The following is a 17096-nucleotide window of genomic DNA, read 5'->3' as shown; positions in this document are numbered from 1 at the left end:
TATATATATATATATATACGGTATGTGTGTGTATATATATATATATATAAGCACCATTTCCTGCATTTTTGCTGCAGAAAATGGTGCGTATTTTACGGCGTTTTTCTCAATGTTGGGAGATGGTGACACCTCCTCTGAAAAAACGCATCAATTCTGTCCACTTTCCGCAGCAGGAATTGACATGCTGCGGTACAAGAAATACGCACCGCAGGACAAAATGTCTGGTCGGAAATTTTACGCAGCGTCTTGATGAGATTTGGTAAATTTACACTTAGTGTACCTGATAAAGTTCCACACGGAATCGGCCTCTTTTGGAGGGGATAAATTGCCCAATGGATAGACGGCCCTTGAAGGACATAAGAGGCTCGTCTACCAATAATTTTTGGCCTGTGGTGTATAAGTTTAAAAATGACTCTCTTAGGAGGGAGAGAAGGGGTCTCAATTTGTTAAGGCTATCATTGCCTGGGTCACTTCTTGGGGGGATTTGAGAATTATTGGAAAAATGCATGAAACGCATTATAGTTTCATAGTGTGTTCGGGCCATGATGGCTGCAAAAACAGGGGTGCTGTGGAGAACGCTGGTAGCCCAGTAGGAGCGGATGGAAGGCTTTTTTATTAACCCAATATTTAGGGTAATTCCCAAAAAAAAATAATTTCAGAGACCGTTGTGGGGATTCGTACTCTGGCATAGCAAGACCTGGGATTTTCGGTCACCTGCCATATAAATTTGCCTGCTGGACAATTAGTTCCAGGACCTGATCGCCTATGAACAAACTTTACAAATCATAGGGAGTAGAATTTGCGACATCCGTGTTGATGCCTGGAGTCGCTATAAATTGCGAAATTTGCGGGACATTGTGGGAGGGACTGCAGTACTAGGCTCTGCTCCTAACGCTTCAACTGTGACAGCTGCGTCCACCACCATAGGGCTGGGGGGGGGGGTCCAGTGGCAGAAGCAGAATTTGTGTTGCTTTCTGAGCTAAGTTCTGCTTCTGACGCAGTCAATATATATTTTATATATATATATATCTATATATAGATATATATATATAACACTAACAAAAAAGCAAAACAAAATACGCTAAACTGCAGCCAATAACTGCTATTAGAACAGCATAATCAGCAAAAAAAATAAAACATCAAAGAGATTACGTGTAATCTGGGGTGATTACGTGTAATCTGAGGGAGATTACGTGTAATCTGAGGATAATTACGTGAAATTTCGGGTGATTACGGGTAATGTGCGAACACTGGCGAATATGTGGCAGTGGAGGCCTTACATTAAGTTTGTTATGTCCTTTCACCAAACATTCATGGTGAGATGAGATAAAAAACTAGTATTCACCTCTGAATGCATTGAAACGGTGATCGCCGGTATTCGTTGAATGCCAGCGATCACCAGTTTAGGGACCGCAAACAACTGTCCCAGTCAGTGCTCCAAACCCTCAGCTACCTCCGGTAGCTTAGAGCAGGGAGCTATCCCTCCTCCCGGCGGCGCTACTTTATTCTAATGCAATGCTGTAAAAAGGCAATTGCAAACATGGAGGGTATATCTTGCGTTTCTCAGCTATATGACAAAGATTTGTTGCTTTTGTTCTCTGACATATCCACTCAATTTCATATACCCCAGAGTGAATGTTTTTCATACTTTTGGAAAAACTTCACTCCTTTCCACCAAAATTGAGTTGGGATCTCATTACAAATTCCATCTAAAACCTTAAAATTCTAAGACCCATTTGATCTAATTAATTAAGGGGATCTAAGTCCCCTTATTTGAAAACCTGGGAGAAGGAACTTGGTCAAACATTCCCTACCACAACCTGAAGTAAAGCAACCTCTTTTATTGCAAAAAACTTTAAATGTGTCTCACCCCCGAAAGAATTTATCCTAACACCACTGCTTACTGCTGGACGGGTTACGGAAATGTGGGCTCCCTATTACATATCCTTTGGTCATGCCCTCATATCACGACATATTAGATCACAGTGTGTGATTTCATATTGGAAATAACAGGAATTAAATGAAATGCTCCTGAATATTCATTTAATTCCTCGTCAACTTAGATCCCTTGTTGGTCATATCCTGTTGTCCGCCAAATTAGTTCTTACTAGACACTGGAAAAGTATGACCGTTCCCCATTTGACAGAAATAATTGTTCTTCTTAACAACACATATAATTGTGAAAAAATTCATTCCTATAGTATTTTTGGGAAGAAAATGGAGGAGGAGTGGAAACCATGGTCCCTTTGGGCCTGTTCACTGCAGCGTTGGCTTTCCATTCAGGCGTTCCATCGGAGGTTTCCGTCGGGTGAACCCCTAAACGGAAAGGCAAACGGAAACCTTAGCTTCCGTTTGCATCACCATTGATATCAATGGTGACGGAGACATTGCCAATGGTTTCCGTTTGTCACCATTCCGGCAGGTTTCAGTTTTTTTGACGGAATCAATAGCGCAGTCGACTGCGAACAGGCCCTATCCCCTAGAAGTGTAACATATTAGACGATTTTCATCGTACCAATTGAATGTGATACTGGCAATTGTTATGGTTAAATTTCTCACGTAGGTTTTTATATAAACTTCTTATTCTATTTTCTAATGAATATACAATTTTTTTTTATCCGGATATCAATACTATGAGTCAACAATAGTGTTGTGAGATTTTACAACTTTTGTAATCTGTTATGTGCTTTATTGATCTCTTACACTTTAATTATGTAAATTATGTAATGACTTTATATGACTGTATGTCCATACATGTTTTCTTACATTTACTTTTATTGTTTGTACAACATGTAAAAAAAACTCCAATAAAAACTATTGTAAAGAAAAAGGCAATTGCATCAGAATAAAGCCCGTCAGTGGCCACCGTAAAAACACTTATGGGCGGTCACTATCGGGTTATTTGATGCCTGTGATGGATGCCATCCAACGGCAATGTTAAGAAGACATATACGTTTAACTGGACTCTACAGGATAAACGAGCGTAGTCTAATACACGTCTTCATACCTTTTTGTTGCGGTATACTAATGTATACCATCCAGACGGAGGCCAAAGTGAAACTCTTTTAGCCTCAGTCTGACAATGGAACCCTATGGAAAAATTTCGCATGTACGTGGGGAGGTTTCTCGACGTACATGCTAAACGTAAAAAAAAACGTGATGTGACTGTAAAGGGTTTGCCAGACACAGGTTCTGTGTCGACGCCCGGGGTTAATCAGCCCTCATCTGCTACAAAGGTCTGCTAGAGTGACGCGATCTGTTGCCACTCAGGCTTGCAGGCTGAGGAGAGGGAAAACCTAACAAAGCCCGGCCTGACTAGCTCCCACCCTTGGTCTATTTATACCCTCACTTGCAGCATCCTCCTTGCCTGTGATTGTCTGGTTTCCTGGCTCTGCGATTCCTGCTGTTCACCCTATTGACCGCTGTTACTTTCTTGACCCTGACTTGCCTGACTATTCTCCAGCTCTGATTTGCTACTACGTACTCTCCTGGTTTTATTCGGCTCGTTCACCACTGCCTGTTCTTTGTCCATTCCCCAGAGACCTTGGACCCATATCTCCATGGATTTTATCACCGATCTACCTCCATCCCAAGGCAAGTCGTGGTGTGGGTTGTAGTAGACCGCTTCAGTCAGATGTGCCACTTTGTACCCCTCAAGAAACTACCCAATGCTAAGATGTTAGCTACCTTGTTTGTCAAACACATCCTGCGTCTAAATGGGGTCCCGGTCAATATTGTTTCTGACAGAAGGGTACAATTTGTTTCATTATTTTGGAGAGCTTTCTGTAAGAAGCTGGAGATTGATCTGTCCTTTTCTTCGACCTTGCATCCTGAAACTAATGGCCAAACTGAGAGGACTAATAAGTCTCTAGAACAATACTTAAGGTGTTTTATCTCAGACTGTCAAAATGATTGGGTCTCCTTCATTCCCCTCGCCAAATTTTCCCTTAATAACCGGGTCAGTAACTCGTCGGGGGTCTCCCCCTTCTTCTGTAATTTTGGGTTTATTCCACGGTTTTCCTCCGTTTCACCTGGTGGTTCCAACAATCCCAAGGTAGATGTCGTTCATCGGGAACTGTGCACAGTCTGGGCCCAGGCTCAGAAGAACCTTGAGGCGTCCCAGAACATCCAAAAGACTCAGGCAGATAAAAGACGTTCAACTAACACCTTATTTGTGGTCGGGGATCTGGTGTGGCTGTCTTCTAAAAATTTGCGCCTTAAAGTTCCGTCCAAGAAATTTGCTCCCCGGTATATAGGGCCGTACAGAATAATTGAGGTCCTCAACTCTGTCTCCTTCCGGGTGGAGTTACCCCTGTCTTTTCAGATACACAACGTGTTCCATGCCTCCCTCTTGAAAAGCTGCTCCCCATCCTTGGCTTCATCGAGGAAACCTCCGGTCCCTGTTATTACTCCGGATGGGGTAGAATTCGAGGTAGCCAAGATTGTGGACAGCAGCATGGTCCAAGGCTCCCTCCAGTACCTGGTCCATTGGAGAGGGTACGGGCCTGAGGAGAGGACTTGGGTACCCGCCCGGGATGTTCACGCCGGTATATTGCTCAGGAAGTTTCATCTTCGGTTCCCCAACAAGCCAGGCCCACCTAGGAAGGGTCCAGTGGCCCCTCATAAAAGGGGGGGGGGTACTGTAAAGGGTTTGCCAAACACAGGTTCTGTGTCGACGCCCGGGGTTAATCAGCCCTCATCTGCTCCAAGGTCTGCTAGAGTGACGCGATCTGTTACCACTCAGGCTTGCGGGCTGAGGAGACGGAGAACCTATCACAGTCTGGCCTGACGGTTCTAGCTCCCGCTCTTGGTCTATTTATACCCTCACTTGCAGCATCCTCCTTGCCTGTGATTGTCTGGTTTCCTGGATCTGCGATTCCTGCTGTTCACCCTATTGACCGCTGTTACTTACTTGAATCTGACTTGCCTGACTATTCTCCCGCTCTGATTTGCTACTACGTACTACCCTGGTTTTATTCAGCTCGTTCGCCACTGCCTGTTGCTCACGGTCTCTCCGTAGGCAACTGCCCCTACCCCCCTTGCTTCTGTGTGCCCTTGTCTTGTATTGTCTGCCTTGCACTTACTGAGCATAGGGACCGTCGCCCAGTTGTACGCCGTCACTTAGGATGGGCCGTGCAAGTAGGCAGGGACTGAGATGCAGGTAGATTAGGGCTCACCTGTCTGTCTCCCTACCCTGATTCATTACAGTGACGTTCCATCTGAGCTTCCCGTCACAACGGGACCCTGACTGAAGCAAACGGAAACCATAGGTTTCCGTTTGCATCACCATTGATTTCAATGGTGACGGATCCGGTGACAAGGGTTTCCATTTGTCTCAGTTGTACAAGGGTTCCGTCGTTTTGACAGGATCAGTAGTGTAGTCGACAGTAGTGTAGTCGACGGTAATTGCGGATCAAAATACAGTTCTATTCATTTCTATGGCCCATGGACACCTTCCCGTATATGTACGAGAAGGTGTCCGGACCGTAGAAAGCTTCCTTAGCAAATAGGACGTGTCCTATTTTTAGATTTTACTGACTGTTCTCTCATACTTTATAATGGGAGCACGGCCCCCAAATGCAGGTGACTGTCCACGGCCATTCACAGCTGGCTGTACCGATCATCACGGACCGGGGTTACGAGCACGGTCGTGTGCATGGGGCCTAAGCCTAATACTGATCAAATCTAAGTTAATCAACATTTCACAAAAAAAAGCCACTAAAGGTTTTCATAGTCTTAAGATGCTGTAGTACAGTAACGACAGCAACAACTTTATTGTCGAAAACGCAAAGACTGCATATTTTTACCAAGATCCACAGTATAAATAATGTGCTTTATTTATCATGTCTAAGACTAAAATCAGAATACTGCTGCTATGATCTTACAGTGGAGCAGTGGATTGCGGAAACTTACAATAACCATCCCGCCACCATGCTAATTTGCAAGCCATGGATCTACCTTGTTGGAGAGAAAACACCCTACAATAGACCAAGCAACTGCAAATTATTATGCTACAGAGTTTGTTCATCTTGATACCATGCATTTACTGATCAATTACAGCAACCATAGATGCCTCAACTACTATACTTCTTGCCAGGCAGTTTCCTGTCAACCAGGCCTTTGTAGGTTCACCGTGAACCGATCATCCACCCGTGTCAATAGGCCCAGAGATCAGCTGGCAAACAAGTAAACGCTCCTTTGTCGGCTGATCACATCTTTTATGCGTTTCTTAAGATCATCGTTGTCGACAGCACATCTCCTCATTTAATCAAGGGAAGTGCTGCCGAAAATGACGCAAACTGTTTGGAGACGCACAATCTCATTCGTCCCCATACAGTACAATGATTACTCCATGCAAATTTAGATAAACGAGCGCCAATTGAAATGCTGCATCATTGATTGGCGCTTGTTTCTCAGCAGATAGGGTCCTTTTATGACAGATAACAGTCCACAGTTAGGGTTAAGCTGTTAGGTAAAATGTCTGACGGCAGAGTAGCATTAATCCATTCTCTGTTTCCAAGGGCAATCAGCAGAATTTTAAAACCATCCATGTACTGTACATAAATAGAGTAGAAGTCAGAAAATAACTCAAAATGTATGCAAAAATAGTAAAACAACAATATTTGTAATGGTACTCAATGTTTGTTGTCTATTTTCTGGTTTAATTAACTTTTTTCTTTATTGAGACTACTCCTTCCAACCTGGTCACTTTTAACAGTACATCTGGCTGATCATAGTGAAATAACAGCATGGAGGACGTAATTGTTGTAATATATGGGTACTATGACTGGTACTATCATAGGGGATTTGTGGCTGATACTTCGATATATACATTAATATTGGCACAATTATACAGAAACTGTAGCTGGTTCTATTGTATGTGCACAAATATAGTTGTTCTGATATTTGGGATTTTTATGATGGTAGTATTTGGATACACATGTTAGTATTGTATGGGCCCTGTATGCTGATTTGGCATAGCATTGTAGGAGGTGGAAGGCAGTATTATTTGGACACTATTTTGCAGTATTATGTGAACATTGGATGGCAGTATTATGTTGGCATGGCGTTATGTGGCTATGACAGTTTCAAGTTAAGAGGCCTAAGGTGCCAGAAATTTTCTGCTCATATGTAGCTGACATGTAAATCTGATACTGACTAATGGACTTTGTTAAATTACAATTATACTGGTTGTCAAGATAAATCATAGACAAAAAAAACCTTAAAATGTAAAAACTTCCGCATAAGTAAACCAAGGCTAAACTTACAATGCAATATGAGCTATATATCTAGGTTAGCACATATGTTAAGTCAAATATTTAAATAAACAGTATATGCTGCAATGTATTTCATTTAAGTACATGTCTTAGATATTACTTTATTGTTGACGTCAAATAGTGTTAGATGATGGTGGATTAAGACTATATATTCAAATGTATGCTTTCAATTGTGGGTGTAATGGTAGTGATAATTTACTGAAGATCAAAGCATTTGCTCAAGTGCTTGACACGTTTGTGGGTGTAAACTTAACAGAATAATTTGTTGTTTTAATTTAATTTTATAATATATGAAAGCATCATTATTTAAATTCCCTTTATTATTTATTCATTAATTCATTTACTATTTCTATGTAAAGTATTGGGCATTTACTGTTTCTATGAAAAGTATACTATATACTATTGCTTTTGTGAATGATGGTTTATTTGCTTATATTCTCTGTATGAAATTACATTATGAATTATCAAGCAGGATGCCGAAATACTAAGGCGGAATTCACACGACAGGGATTCCCGGCCGGGTGCCGGCCGTTCATAAATCGGCCGACACCCGGCTGCATTAGGAATAATAGACCCCTAATGGGGCTATTCACACGACCGATTTTTTGACGGCCGGGAAAACCGCCCGTCAAAAAATAGGACATGCTCTATTTTCAGCCGGGTGCCCGGCCGCCCGGCTCCCATAGAAGTCTATGGGGCCGGGTAATACACGGCCATCACCGGAATGTGTTCCGAGTGATGGCCGGGTCTACCGTCGCTCGCGCACTCTCTCTCCTCCTCCTCACAGTGCAGAGTGCATGTGAGGAGGAGGATCTTTTATTGCTCGCTGTAGGAGTCGGAATCCCCAATCCCCGGCTGGGGATTGGGGATTCCGCTACAGGAGAAGTGAGTGACTACACTGTCCATATATGGACACAGCGAAGTCACGCACTTCTGCAGCGGAATCCCCGACTCTATGGCCGGGGATGCCGCTACAGGAGAAGTGAGTGACTACACTGTCCATATATAGACACAGCGAAGTCACTCACTTCTGCAGCGGAATCCCCGACTCTATGGCCGGGGATTCCACTACAGGAGAAGTGAGTGACTACACTGTCCATATATGGACACAGCGAAGTCACTCACTCTGCAGCGGAATCCCCGACTCTATGGCCGGAGATTCCGCTACAGGAGAAGTGAGTGACTACACTGTCCATATATGGACACAGCGAAGTCACTCACTTCTGCAGCGGAATCCCCGACTCTATGGCCGGGGATTCCACTACAGGAGAAGTGAGTGACTACACTGTCCATATATGGACACAGCGAAGTCACGCACTTCTGCAGCGGAATCCCCGACTCTATGGCCGGGGATGCCGCTACAGGAGAAGTGAGTGACTACACTGTCCATATATGGACACAGCGAAGTCACGCACTTCTGCAGCGGAATCCCCGACTCTATGGCCGGGGATGCCGCTACAGGAGAAGTGAGTGACTACACTGTCCATATATGGACACAGCGAAGTCACTCACTTCTGCAGCGAAATCCCCGACTCTATGGCCGGGGATTCCGCTACAGGAGAAGTGAGTGACTACACTGTCCATATATGGACACAGTGACGTCACTCACTTCTGAAGCGGAATTCCCGACCTGTGGCAGGGAATTCCTCTTCAGGAGAAGTCAGTGACTACACTGTCCATATATGGACATTGAAGTCAGTGACTTCTCCTGGAAGGGGGGGGATGGGTGCAACCTACAGGGGACTGTGTGGCATCACCTACAGGGGGCAGGGTGGCATCACCTACAGGGGGCAGGGTGGCATCACCTACAGGGGGCAGGGTGGCATCACCTACAGGGGGCAGGGTGGCATCACCTACAGGGGGCAGGGTGGGTGGCATGACCTACAGGGGGCAGGGTGGGTGGCATCGCCTACAGGGGGCAGGGTGGCATCGCCTACAGGGGGCAGGGTGGCATCGCCTACAGGGGGCTGTGTGGCATTGCCTACAGGGGGCTGTGTGGCATCGCCTACAGGGGGCTGTGTGGCATCGCCTACAGGGGGCAGGGTGGCATCGCCTACAGGGGGCAGGGTGGCATCACCAACAGGGGGCTGTGTGGCATCACCTACAGGGGGCTGGGTGGCATTACCTACAGGGGGCTGGGTGGCATTACCTGCAGGGGGCTGGGTGGCATTACCTACATGGGGCTGTGTGGCATCACCAACAGGGGGCTGGGTGGCATTACCTACCAGGGGGGCTGTGGCATTATCTACAAAGGGCTGTGTGTGGCAACAAATTTAAATGAAATTCATCCGATTTTAAAACGGACAGGGAAAAAAACGGATGCAAATCGGGTCCAAATCGGCCGGAAAAAACGGCAACTCGGCCCGGAACGGAATCGGAACGGATGCAAATCGGATGCAAACCGGCCGGGAAAATCGGCCAAAAACGGCCGATTTTCCCGGCCGACACTCGGACCCTGTCGTGTGAATGAGGCCTTAGATATGTATTATGTGAAAGTGATTATAATAATGTTTAAATCATTTAGTTTCGTGCAGCAGCCATCTTGTCTGGAGTTCCCATCTTGGTTCTTTTGTAGTGAATAAGAAAGACATTGTTCCTTTAACGCCAGTAATGTTGATTTCGTATGTTTTATCTTTGACCTTGGCTCCCATACGAAGCTTGCAGAAAAGGCACAGGGAGTGAGATGGGAGGGTGGCAAATATGCTTGTGGGAATGTCTCCCCCAATTTACAGGAACATTCTAGTCAAGAGAGATAAGGCCACGTGCAAACCTGATGTGTGAAGAATTATAATGATGTATCTGGAATGTATCGTATGTCTGTAATTGGCTGAATAAGAATTATTGTCACATTGTCTCTGATTGGTTAACCTCAAGCCTACACCCTTTCTGAATGATAGTATTATAGTTTGAGTTTGGAAATAAACCTCCAGAGGAGTATTTTGAGCATATCAGCAGTGTCTGTGTGTTTTCTTCTCCTCTCTCGATATATATCGGTATGAAATATCCTGATTAGAATGCTGGATAAAGTGCCTGGCCTGAGAGTCTGTTGGACTCGTCTAAATTTCAGTCTAATATATTTTGAGCCATTGACTTCCACGACACTTTTCATCTGTGGACAGTAACAAATTAATACGAAGACAGCAAAAGGGAATTTCTAGAGTTGCATTATCAGTTTTTTGTATTATAAAGCATGCAAATTAAAATTTCATTCGGATTGTTCAATATCTTCAACATGTTACCTGTGTTTTCAGTCTCTAAAACTTCTAACAGTAAATATTGTACAATACGGAATACTTCCCTATTGCATTTCATGTGGTTGAGATTGTGAAGTTATAAGTCAATAATCTTATACTGGAGATTATAACTGAGCTAAAAGTTCATTAGAAAATGGGTGAAAAGTGAGGTCAGCTCAACAGGGTCTTGTAGCCATGAAGTATGCTTCGTGCATGAAAAAAGTAAGACAAGTGGAGCAAAACTCTTCAGAAATAAAGTCCAACATCCAGGAGGAAATTTTAGAAATATTTGCGTCATAATTGGCATTTTACGCCTCCCCGTTTCTACGCTTTTACTATCATTTACGCCTGAAACACACATAAATTATAGCGGAAATCTACGCCAGCTTGTAGCTGGCATACATTTTACTTACTGGCGCATCGACAGCAGAAGATGCAACAAATTTATTAAGAGATGTGCGCCTCAATAAATTAGTCACATATTACTCCTCTGGGCTTCAGACTAACTGGCGTATGAGATGCCAGTCCTAGTAAATCTTCCCGTTAGTGCTTAATTATAGTCAAGAATAATAAATTCAGTATAACAAAGCAATATGGTGAGATAACTTGATCTGACATATGAATTGTCTGCTGCTTAGTAGTACTCTGTTCTCTTTTAAACTTAAAAGCATTTCCATTCCTACGCACAACCTTAGTTTTAGTCTTACATATTTTGGTACCTCAATTTGAAGCAATTAGGTGATGACACACAGGGCTGGCTCCAGATTTATGTGAGCACTTGGGCGATAGAGACACAGTGTGCTCCAATATGCCTAAACTTCTTTCACCCCTCCAGTGTACCATACAACAACGCTGCCAGTGACATTAAGGAGATGTTCACACGTGGTACATAAATATATTTTCCTGTCATTTTTACCAAAGACTGTAAAAAAAATGTGTCAAATACACAGAACAAATGCCATAAGGAAGATAGGCAGCTGCATGTTGCAGAGTTTGTAGGTTAAAGGGGATATGTGGGGTTAAAAAATTATTAGCAGTGTATTCACTGCAGCATGTGAGCACACTCGCTAATATAGATTCCAGTCCCCCGTCGCTCTGATTATGAGATTTTCATAAATATTATAGCAATGCTGGGGGACCGGAAGTCTAGTTACCCAGCCTTCTTTGATGACGATATGACTCCTCTTCATGTGACCGGCCCCGCTGTATTCTATATACAAGCAGTAGCAGTAGTACAGCGAGTACATAGAGTACAGTGGGGTCGGCCACGTGATGAAGAGTCATATCATCATCAAAGAAGGCTGGGTAACTGGACTTCCAGTCCCCCGGCAGCGCTATAAAAATCTATGAAAATATCTTAATCAGTGCGACGGGGGATCGGAATGTATATTAGCAAGTGTACTCACATACTGCAGTGAGTACACTGCTAATAATTTTTGGTCCCCACATAACCCTTTTAACCCCCTAAGGCGAAATTCACACAAACGTGTGTGTTTTGCGCGTGCAAAAAATGCAGCGTTTTTTGCGCGTTGCAGTTCCGTGTGTCATAAGTGTTTGGTGCGTGGCTGCGTGATTTTCACGCATATGCCATCCTTATGACACGCGGTTTTGAGGTTTAGAAAAAGAAATGAAGGAGGTGGTTTTATTTTTCCCTTAATTTCTTGATCTACTGTTGTGCGAATCACTCACGACACACGGAAGTGCTTCCGTGTGCTGTGCGCGATTTTCATGTACCCATTGACTTCAATGGGTGCGTGATGCGCGAAAAAAGCCCAAGTATAGGACATGTCGTGAGTTTTACGCAGCGGACACACGCTGCGTGAAAATCACGGACTGTCTGAACGGCCCCATTGACTAACATAGGTCCGTGCGATGCGCGTGATTTTCACGCGTGTATCATGGACGTGATCTACGCTCGTGTAAATAAGGCCTTAATATCAGAATTTTGAATGCTCTATTTGTTTAGGTGGGCAGTGGAATTTTTTTTGTTTTTTCCCTCCCACATTCCAACAGCCATAACTTTTTCATATTTACATTGACATATGTGGATGAGGTCTTGATTTTTGCGCTATTGATTCCGCCAAAAAAAGGAAACCTTGCGGAACGGAAACAAATGAAAACCATTAGCAATGGAAGCATTACCATTGAAATCAATGGTAAAGCAAACGGAAGCTATGGTGTCACGAACAAATACACGGAAAACAGTGAGGTCCCTGTTCTTCCCAAATCTCTGTCCCTACCTACTTGTACGACCCGACCTAAATGACAGCACACAACTGGGCGGTATTCCCTATACTAGTACAAGTGAAACTGACAAACAGATAAGACAGAGACAGTACGAAATAACAAAGGGTCACCTGGGAAGTACACTGAGGGAGAGGCAGGGCAATTGCGCCACGGACAAGTCCGGGTGCAAAAGGCGGAGTCAGCCAGGCAGGGTCAGTACCGGGAGAGTGCGGAAAAACAAAATGTCAGAAGGCAAAGTAAAGTCAGGAGTCCAGCCCCCGTCCAGCCCTCCTCACAAAGGAGTCAAAATACAAGTCGCTCAGGGGAGTCTGAAACAAGGGAAAGCACCAGGCTAGTTAACTCTAATTACAGGCAAAGGCCTACTAAATAAGGAGAGGGCGGGAGCTCAGGAACATCAGCCAAGCTTTGATTGGCCTGACGCTCCTGAGCTCCTATTGGCTGCAGACTGCCTCAGTCTGCCAGGCCGGGCGACGCCCGAGCAAGTAACTCGACGTCCTGGGGACCGAGGGAGCTGCAGGAAGGGAGTACGTGACATATTGTTTCCGTTTGCCTTTCCGTTGATCGGTTTCTCCAATGGAAAGGTCTGACGGAACCCATAGACGGAAACTAAACACTGATGTGAACAGGCCCTTACACATAATTTAGCGTTTTATTTACATTAGCTTTTAATTTTGGGGAATTGCATATCTCCATACATCTGCATTCAGGGGCGTACATAGAAATCATAGGGCTCCAAAGCAAAACTTAGCGTGGGCCCTAGCCCCAATGAGAGCATTGACAAATGTACTAATTCTTTTTTTAAAGGGGTTAGCCACTTTATTGAAAAACAAAATCATAAAAAGCATTAAACTGTTAAGTTTTGATTTTACAATTATAATTATTTTTTTAGTATCTTACATCATATGGGAGCACAGAACACATCATTCATTGTTTACACAGCACAGCCATAGGCAGCTGGGGCCTTTATTTGCACATTTGACATCAATATAAATATACTTGTAACATCACAACTTACCCGTTTATTGCATTTTCTGATTCTTTTCTATAAAGTGGCTAATCCCTTTAAGTTAATGTTCACTGCTCAGTCTGAACACCATATTTTTCATTGTATTTACACCAGATAATTGACATAAATAAATTTATAAATCTCCCCCATTGAGCTCTAAATCCCCTGCTTCCCTCTATACAGTACATGATAATACTGGCCGCCTGCATCCTCCACTCTGGGGAGGTTAGTGCATTCAAATTCATACAGCTAGCATTGAACTCAATGCAAGCTGTAAAAATCTACTTGCACTGAACTCTACCTAGTGGTGAATGCAGGAAAATGATATTGCTGTATGTCGGGCACCCGTCTCACCACAGGCCCCATAGCAAATGTGAGCTCTACCTTTATGATGAGTATGTCACTATGTGTATTTGCCCGTTCATTAAGTCTGTAAATAATAATACTATTAGAGCATTTATGCAGAGAAAATTCCCTCATTGATAGCAGTGCAGCCTGTGGCTCACTGCTAGTGTTTCTGTCCCAATATAGAATTGGAGACCCAGCAGGGGCCTCAATGGCAGTTTTCCAAAGTCCTGTGCAGGAACTAAGAATACAGCAGTGTAATTTGTAGTTTCTCCACTGAGGGAGAGATTACACAGGAGGTTATTGCAGGATAGATGGCAGGGGCTACTTTATTGGGCCACGGCATTTGTCCAACCTTGACGGGCCCTGATAATATGGATCTGATTTGGGAACCTTATTACCTGATGATCAGGTAGGCAAAAACTACCTTTGTCATGTTCTGGCTCTTTAAAACATATCCAAAGAGATCTAGAGAGAGTCACCCAGATCATGCTTTTGTGATATACCATTTCTTATATATCTGTTATGTGGTGCCAACGAGGGTGGGGTGGACAAAACATTGTGGGTATTACATAAATATTAGATTAAAAGCAGGTTTCAGATTTGAGGTCCAGTTGTGCTCGGAGGAAATCTGCTGTCAAAAATTGCCATTATTTAACTATTGTTTGAGAACCGCTAAAGTTTTGATGATTGCATAAAATATCTTTCTCGTGATATAAAATTAATTGCTTAAATCTTTCTTAGTTGAGCATAAAAATTGCACATTTGTTCATAGATCCCTTTAATCTTGGTGTGATATTTTATCATCTATTACCTGTAAGACAACAAAAGCCCAATGCTGAAGGAGTTCTGGCAGCCACCCATATAAAATGACAGAATCTGTGGACATTAGTCTAATGTGTGCCTTGAGTGGTTGTTAGGCTATGTTCACATCTATGTTGGTGGCTCTGTTAGGGGCCTCCATCACAGATCTGGTCCAAAAGCCCAGAAAAATAACGAAGCATGCTGTGGTGTTTTTTCCAGTAAGACCACGTACACCATGACGGAAACCCAATGGAACCCATTAAAGTCAGTGGGTTCCGTCGGGGCGCTGTCAGTGTTTGGCATGTGACAGATCCGTCACTGCCGTTATTTTCGCTGTTCTGCTCCTATGACGGAGCAGAAAAACAGAAATAGCAATGCAGATATGAACATAACCTAACAGACAAATTCTAAATAAGAATACTGCTTTTTAGCATTGGTAGCTACTGTTTTTTGTATATATACAACTTAAAAGACTTGCTGAAGAACATAAAAGGGGCAATTCAGGTTATAATGCGCCCCTCAGGAATGGTGGGCCACTTTTGAAGATGACCTCAGTCTTCTGAGACCTTTTCAGCTTTTTCTTTCCTTCACTGTTTTCATCATTATTCATACAATTTGTGAACTAATATTTTCTAGTAAGAACATTTCCCTCCATTCCTTCATTTCCACATAGGAATTCTTGAATTATGTTTATTTTCTTATCACTGATTTCTTTCTCTGAGTCGAGATGTCTGCTTATCACATAATTGCAATAACCCCAAAAGCAGAGAATGAGAACTATTGCAGTAAACTGGTTTGTGGCCAAGGCTTAGAAAGATTAATCACAGAAGTAGGATCCTGCCATAGTAATTTGCTATTTCACTCAGCACAGGCAGCATACAGAGGAACGTGCCAAGTGTAAGATTCTAGGAGAAAAGCGGGAAATTGGCATCATTGAAAGCACACTACAATAACAGGTTTATTGAATGGCGCGAAAACGGGTAAAACACATAAATACATTTCAGAAAGTTTTCAAGCTATATTTTATATTCCCACAATCCACATGCACTGTTTATGTCACACAACGTTAAGTTATAGAGTCAACATACAGTATTTCTAGAATACCATCTGACTGTGATAAATATTCTACAGAAAAAACTTAGGAACATATAAAACAAAGTAAAAGATTAAATATTCAAAGCTGAGCAAATACAGAGATAGGAAATATTGAACTGTGCTTGATGTTTTTGTCGTTTGCTCTTCTTAATTCTTACTTCCAACTGTATAGAGTTAAAAGTACAATAGTAAGATATAAATTATATATTTTTTCCAGAAACGGTTTTGGTACCAGAGAATGAGTTCAATAGAAATATTATTAGCATAATTTGTGAGTTAAATTGTGATTCATTACAAGACGACAGCAACATTACAATAACATTACTTCTGTGTATTTTAAGACTAAATGTACAATTGGACATTAATAAATGATGAACATTGCAAACCATGCTGTTGTTAGCTACATTTAAATGGACACTAACTTCTCAGACAACTTATGCTGATCTAATAGTATACCTGATATAAAACAACTTTGTAATTTACTTACTGTTAAAATGTAGTTGTTTGTTCCATGCAAATTCTGTGTGAAGTTACTGCCACTAGGTGTCTCCCTTCCTGTAATCTGCTGTCCACCTCCTGTTGTCAAGCATTTGCTGTTCCTGGTTAAAGCGCAGAGAAGACGCCTGCAGAAGGTGGGGGTGTGTCACTCACTGCCTGCTATAAAATCCAAAGGAGAGGGGAGGGGGAGCAGGAGGAGGGAGCAGAGAGAGAGTGTGACTCAGCAACACATGCTGGATGTACGCCTATGGAGGGGTGAGCAGGGGGAGGAAGCAGGAGCCGAAAGAAACACACAGATGTGATAGTAAGCTTTCTACAGTATGTCACACTGTGCTGGATTCTCAGCTACACTACTCATTACTGCTGTATAATCTCCCCCAGCATCGGATTGGCCCACCGGAAGGGTGGATGATCTTCCGGTATGCACAGATGCCGAGCTGCACCTCTCTCCAACCACGGGGCAGAGAGCTATTGGCTCCATGCCCCACCGCCTACTGTTGTAGGCCACAGATGTCTGCTTATCACATAATTGCAATAACCCCAAAAGCAGAGAATGAGAACTGTTGCAGTAAACTGGTTTGTGGTCAAGGC

This window comes from Rhinoderma darwinii, chromosome 3 (assembly GCF_050947455.1).
Source record: "Rhinoderma darwinii isolate aRhiDar2 chromosome 3, aRhiDar2.hap1, whole genome shotgun sequence".
NCBI lineage: Eukaryota > Metazoa > Chordata > Amphibia > Anura > Rhinodermatidae > Rhinoderma > Rhinoderma darwinii.
The sequence above is the reverse complement of the archived record's forward strand: the minus strand, read 5'-3'. Positions refer to the sequence as shown.